The sequence below is a fragment of the Rutidosis leptorrhynchoides genome, chromosome 3 (assembly GCF_046630445.1).
Source record: "Rutidosis leptorrhynchoides isolate AG116_Rl617_1_P2 chromosome 3, CSIRO_AGI_Rlap_v1, whole genome shotgun sequence".
NCBI lineage: Eukaryota > Viridiplantae > Streptophyta > Magnoliopsida > Asterales > Asteraceae > Rutidosis > Rutidosis leptorrhynchoides.
This window is the reverse complement of record NC_092335.1, coordinates 12,283,727-12,291,380: the sequence shown is the minus strand read 5'-3', so window position 1 is coordinate 12,291,380 and position 7,654 is coordinate 12,283,727.

The window sequence follows — 7,654 nt, the reverse complement described above, 5'->3', positions numbered from 1 at the left end:
AACAGTCAGATCAGAGTAGCCCAAGATGAGGCTCTCAAGGAGGAGAACATATCTCACGAACATTTGAACATACTTGTCTCTCGATTCGAGGTTAGGGAATCTGGACTTCGATGTTATGCTGGAAGAATTTGGGTACCTTATTATGGAGATCTACGAAACCTGATACTTGATGAAGCACACAAATCAAGATATTCGATTCATCCTGGAGCGGGCAAGATGTACCACGACCTTAAAGAACAGTATTGGGGGCCGAATCTTAAGAAGGACGTTGCGACTTATGTTGGTAAGTGTTTGACTTGTTCGAAAGTTAAGGCCGAGCATCAGAGACCTTCTGGGTTACTTCAACAGCCAGAGATCCCACAATGGAAGTGGGAAAGGATCACAATGGATTTCATTACCAAGCTACCAAAGACGGTGGGCGGATATGATACTATTTGGGTTATTGTTGACCGCCTTACCAAATCTGCACACTTTCTAGCGATGAAGGAAACAGATACAATGGAAAGACTTGCTCAATTATACATTAAGGAGGTTGTATCATGACACGGTGTACCTTTATCGATCATCTCAGATCGCGATCCCCGTTTTGCCTCTAGATTTTGGCGTTCTTTACAAGAAGCCATGGGAACTCGTCTTGACATGAGTACTGCTTATCACCCTCAGACCGACGGGCAAAGTGAACGAACAATTCAGACCTTGGAGGACATGTTGCGTGCTTGTGTTATTGACTTCAGAAAGGCCTAGGAAAGGCATTTGCCACTAGCCGAATTCTCGTACAACAACAGTTATCACTCTAGCATTAATGCTGCACCTTTTGAAACGTTGTATGGTCGTAAGTGTCGATCCCCTATTTTTTGGGCCGAAGTAGGCGAAAAGCAAATCACCGCACCCGAGGTAGTCCACGAAACAACGGAAAAGATTGCTCAGATTCAAGCTAGACTAAAGACTGCTCGTGACCGTCAAAAGAGTTATGCAGACCTCAAACGTAAAGACTTTGAATTCAATGTTGGTGATCGTGTAATGTTGAAGGTTGCACCATGGAAGGGTGTGATTCGTTTTGGAAAACGTGGAAAGTTGAACCCACGATACATTGGTCCTTTCGAAATCTTGGAACGTGTTGGACCCGTTGCATACCGTTTGGATCTACCAGCACAATTGAGCTCAGTTCATCCTACCTTCCACGTGTCAAACTTGAAGAGGTGTCTTGCTGCACCTGAACTTATCATACCACTTGAGGAACTCACGATTGACGACAAACTTCACTTTGTGGAAGAACCAGTTGAGATTATGGATCGTGAGATCAAAACTTTGAAACGCAACAAGATTCCGATCGTCCGAGTACGATGGAATGCCAAATGAGGACCTGAGTTTACTTGGGAGCGAGGGGATCAAATGATGCGGAAGTATCCTCACCTTTTCCCGACTCCTCCATCTACCTCAGCTTAAAATTTCGGGACGAAATTTTCTTTAACAGGTGGGTAATGTAACGACCCTGGATTTTCCAACGTTTATTTATTAATAATTGTTATTATTAATACGTGTGATAAAACGAATGTATGTTATTACATTTACATGTTGCCATGATTGCCCGAACTTGACTTTAATTGCCCAAAACGTCTTTGTGACACCCGAGACTTACATGAATAATATTTTTAGAGTATTATTTACATTCATGATTAATTTTATTAATCATTTTAATTAACTATGGTGATTAGTTAGTTACTTGGGCTTTAATTGGATTTATTTGTTAAATACTTGAACTTGGGCTTGACAAAGTTAATGGACTCTTGAATATGGCTTATAAGCCCACCCTACATATTAAATGGAATTAATTAGCCCATAAGACTTGTAAGTATTACTTGTATATGATAACTAGATAGTTAAGGAGATGAGGAATCTAGTTAACTTGTAATTCCCATGAACTAACACCAAGTATCCAACTTTTATGAGCTTTACTTGCAAGTAACCTTTGAACTTCTCCCCCCCTCTTCTTTTTCTGCTGCTGACCGTGGGCTAGGCCTCATGGGGAGGTGTTTTTGGCTTTCAAATTTTGATAACTTGGCTACTAGTTCTCTCACACTTCATTCATTCCAAACACACACTTGCATACTTTTTTTTTCTCTCCTTTCTCCCTAAACTTTGTAAGTTACAAGGCTTTCTTTCTTTCTTCTTTTCTTGTTGAAACCGAACCTAGCAACCTTGAATCATCATCATCTTTTGTTACTTGTTCATGTTTAATGTTTGATTACTTGTAATTACTAGTTGTTGTTACTTACTTGTTATTCTTTATTAGTTTCAAGAATCAAACTACTTAGTTTCATTCTTCATAATATCTTGAATTTTCAAGAACACAAGAACATAAACTTATTAGTTTATGATTCTACATTTATTATGTCAAAAGATTTAAAGTTCATGTGTTGTAACTCATACTTGTAAGTCATGTTAGTAAACTTTAAAGTTTACTTTCTTAAAGATTAAACTTTCGTTTGAATCTTTAAAGTATGAACAAACCATGAACTAATTACTTGTTTACCTAGCTTATTTACTTCATTTACTTACACTTTAATTTCATATTGTTGGTTAAATGGTCAAGTACTACAAGTTAGTCTTGATCTCATACTTTCTTGAACTAGAGTTAACTTAAAAGTTCAAGAACATGTAAATAAGTTTTCTTTAAATATAACTTTGTATACTTATGCTTGATCTAGACTTTTGAGTCTTGGATCTTCAAGATCTAACTAAGAACTATGTTCTACATCTTAAGATCTTGATTAGTTAGTTTACTTTCAAGTTTGTAACTTATTATTAGTTTTAAAGTTCATGTATGTGTTAGATCTAAGACTTTGATGTAACTTTGGTTCATCAAAACACTTACAACTCTTAAGTGAAGTTGTGCTACATGTCTTGGACTTGCACAAGGGTTATGATGGTCAAAACTTGGTAAATATGATGTAAAAACATCAATGAGTTGTACACTTGAAGCTATAGGCATCAAGGATGAGAACCATGATGAACATCAAACACCAAACCCACCGGAACCCATTATTTTTTCTGCTTACTGTTCTCTGCCTAATGTTCTGCTGTTTCTGTAACAGACCACTAGACCTAGGCTGTTGTGATTATGATTTTCAAATAGATCTTTTTGAGTAGATAACTTTTCATATAGGACTCGTCTTAATCCTAGTTACGGTTTAGGATTTATGGCCCTCCGATCGTCACTATGTCCTTTAACGTTGTGCAAAAATTTCTGACCTACTCGCACTTAGACCATCGCCACGGTCGAACGAAGACGATTTTGCTTCTGTTAATTTTACCACACTTAAGGGACTCATATACAGAGCCATGGCCACTGGTCTCACTTTAATTCAGTAAGGGTAGAGGCCGTGGTGACTGATCGAAGTCAGCTTTTGTTTTAAACTACTTTCATGAACGAAACCTACTTTACACCTTTTGTTAAATGATGAATGATGATGACCCTTAAGACCTTATTTACATACTTTTAAACCTATTAAGACGATTTACTGACTTAGTACTATTTGCCTTAGGTTGAGGACCTTCGGACCGATTACTTGCACACTTTTCCTGACTCGAGTTTATCGCTACGTTATCATTGTGAGTTATAGCATTCCCTTTTTACTTTAACTTATTTTGGGAACTGAGAATACATGTAGATTTTATGTTTTACATACTAGGTACGAGTACTTAAACTTTATATATGTGTGGGTTATACAACGGCATAAACATTCCCTTTAGCTCGGTAACGTTTAATCATTGGTTTTTGAACCTTGAACGAGAATCTTAGATATGGATCCATAGGGTTTGACATCCCCACTCGGGCTAGTAGCGCTAGCATTTAACGAGTGTTTAATACTTCATAGACATACGCACTTGCCAAGTGTACTTTCAGGGGGTATAAACGTTAAGTTAGTTACCAAGTGCCCACGGTTAACATATACTTTATCATACTGTTTTGAAACGCTCTTTGTAGCACTGAAATCTCGTGGCCTACCTTACTTACTGTTATACTTAAACTATAGCTCACCAACCTTTGTGTTGACGTTTTTAAGCATGTTTTTCTCAGGTGCTTGAGGTTAGCTTCCGCTGTGTACTAGTCGTGCTGTAGACACCCGCTGCTTAGAGTTGCTATCGCATGAACTACTTTATTTTGCATTCAAACATTAGTACTTTTGAACTATGACTTGTAACGACCGTTGTGGTCACATACACTTATTATTTGCTTCTGCTTAGTGAAGCATGCTTTTGGATTGTAAAACATTTGATGTCGGTTATGACGTCACTTTATTATTGAATGCAAACTCTTTTTGAAAACGCATATAGTACTTAACCTTGTAATGATCCTGTTGTTGATGAATCGTACACGATGGTTTTGTACGGGGCATCACAGAATATATCACAACCCTTTGTGGTATTAGATTTATCTAATACTGTTTGCTTTTTAATCAACCTAACAAATATTCTATTAAAATTTATCATTTCATAAAACCCGCGAAATCGCGGGTCTTTAACTAGTATATATATATATATATATATATATATATATATATATATATATATATATATATATATATATGTGTGTGTGTGTGTGTGTGTGTGTGTGTGTGTGTTTTCTGACTTTACATCTAATAAAAGATTCGTACCAATCGTCAGTGTTTGTTTTGTAATAATAAGAATTAAGGCATAAAGTGAAATTAATTCTCGCAACAACGTGCGGGCTATTTGATAACCCGTTTACCTATTAGACCACTCGTGTTGGTTGCTTTTTGTGCTTTTTTTGCTGACTTGGATATGTTGGTTTCTGGTGTAGAGTATTGGTGGTGGTGGTTTTTGGTGTGGATTAAGAGTATTATGGTGATGTGTCAAAATATAATTTGGTAAGTATTAAAAAGGGAATACAAATAATATTTTTAAATTAATATTAAACTGATAAAAAGCAAGCAATGGACGTTGCCTTCTCCGTCGGTTTCCACCCAACGCCGCCGAAACGTGTGTCACCAACATCTCAATACGCTACAAACTCCCTTTGCAATTGTGCCAACTAGGAAACCAACGACGTTGCAATCTACCAATACAAACGGTCTTAGTGATGAAATATATTGACCCGAACATCACTCATGGGTCAACAATCCCTTGAACCGCTATAGTTGTCCTTACAATTTCCTTCATTCAGCCATATCCACCGTCCAATCCAAGTTCACCGCATTGACCCTAGTCAATGGTAACTTCTCAAGAAACCTTCTCCTGACCCATTGACATTAATGGTGAGGAAAAGATTAGACGTTTTATTTTTTAGTTCTAGGGATAACTTTTCCATTTTTAGTTCAATCATTAGTAGTAATTAAATATTTCTTATATTTATGGAGGGGTTTAATTTAATGATTCGAAATTACCTTGCTAACTGCCAGATATTAGGCGCTAGTGTTAGTAGGCCTGCTATTAATATTTAGTACCTTTTTTATGCGGATGATGCGGTGGTCATTTAGGTGTGGAATATAGAAAGCTTACTTAATATTATTTACGTTTTTAATGATTTTTATGGATACTTAAGTTTAGGTTTAAAGATTAACGCTTTGAAGTCAAGTATATTTGGAGATAGGGTGCAAGAGGGCGAGTATGACGACCCGGAAATTTCGACTTAATTTGAACCAATTCTCTATATGATTTAATATTTTTGTCATGATAAGCAATGAATTTTGACAAGTTTTAAAACTTTTGTAAATGAGTTTTATATAACGGTTGACCACCCTGTTTGTCTAACGATTCACGAACGTCATAACTTATGATAATTATATATATGAAAACATGCGAATAATATTTATATATGAAATGATAAAAATTTACTACTGAATGATGAAATTTCAAATTAAAAATTTTACGTATATAATCGTTTTATTTTTATGATATAAATTTTTTAATTTATAAGAAGAAACGCAATTAAATCAAAGATGTACAAGCTGTAAAGCACAACGTACAATAATGTAACTTAAATAGTTGAATCGAAATTAATTTATTTACTATTCATATGAATAGTAAATGAAACGAAATTAATTAAATTACTATTCACATGAAAACGACATGATAGAAATTATTAATTATAAGTTACATATAATACCCCTAAAGTATTTAATAAATACGACTTTTTAAAATATTAAAACTCGTTAATTCGATTGAATTAAACGAATTCAGTAATTTACGGTGTCACATAATGATCAGCAGACTAGTACGTACACTCTACATCTAAAGTATATAGTAATTTTATAAATAAATGGACCTTTTTACAACTAGTTTTATAAAGCTTAAGACCAAAATAAATATATGTATTCAATTATAAAAAGTAGAATTCTTTTTTTTTACCCGTCAATTATTAGCAACAGAGTACGAAATACCGGTACGTGAAAAATTATCGGCATAAACTAACAAAAATGGGGCGGCTAAGATTACACACGTTTTCAATTCTATAACTTTTATATTATATTTTAATATTATTATATTATTAAATTTAAAATATCTACATCTATATCTATATATATATATATATACGCATATGGATAGATAGATGGACACGACACTTCGTAAATTTTTTTCGATAAAACTCACTTGTTACTTCATAGTATCAATATTATTATTATTATTCTTAATAATATTATTATCAATCTTATTATTATTAGTATTATTATTTTTATGATACAAAAATAATAATATACATATAATATTACGACGGGAGTATGCTCGAACGATTTCAAAATAAGCTTTTCAAGCGGGATAGAGTTAAGGAAATTATGGGTTATAGCTATGAAGGTTATGGGTATTGCTTGGGGGTTATGATCATGAGTCAAAGGTCAACCTAGCATTTATCATCTCCGTTGCGTCTACGTACTTTCCTGCAATATTGAATCACAATATTGATACGTGAGCATTCATATCTTATCTTTTATATATTAATAGGGTATCCATGTCTAATGCTCGAGTATATATGTTTATGCATGCTTGTATGCTTTAATTTTGTCGTTAGATAGTTTATGATGAATCACGAATTTGATACATATGCTACTGATATAAAGTATATGATATGCATGTCGTTGGAAAGCTATCGAAAAATTAATAACTTTTCATTTAGAAATCGCGTAATTTCGATGAACGGATTAAAAGATATGGTCAACTGATTATGTTTGACATTAATTGAAATTGTGTTTGAAACTGTAAATTAATATTTAAACAACTTGTCTATGAGATTGATAAATTAGATTTTTAGATCGGGTAAATGAATTTCTATATAAGGCACGTCTCGTTTTGTTGAACAATTGTCAAAGTTGACTGACTTATCATGTTTTAAAGCTTTATAAACACTATAATCTAATTTTACAAGTATTGAAAAACTATGTGAAATAATAAAATATTTTCGATTGCCATGATAATTCAAATATAATATAGCTCCTGAAATAAATAATATTTTGAGTTTGATAAACTATAAATTCGTTCAATTATCAAGACTTATACTATGTTAATATAATAAACATGTATAGATTTAAAGATCATATTGGGTCAGGTTGACTTTTGTTAACTTTTGCATGTCGGTCTCGAACATTAGGATTGTGATACACTATGACCTGACCTAGCTTATTAGACATGTATTGAC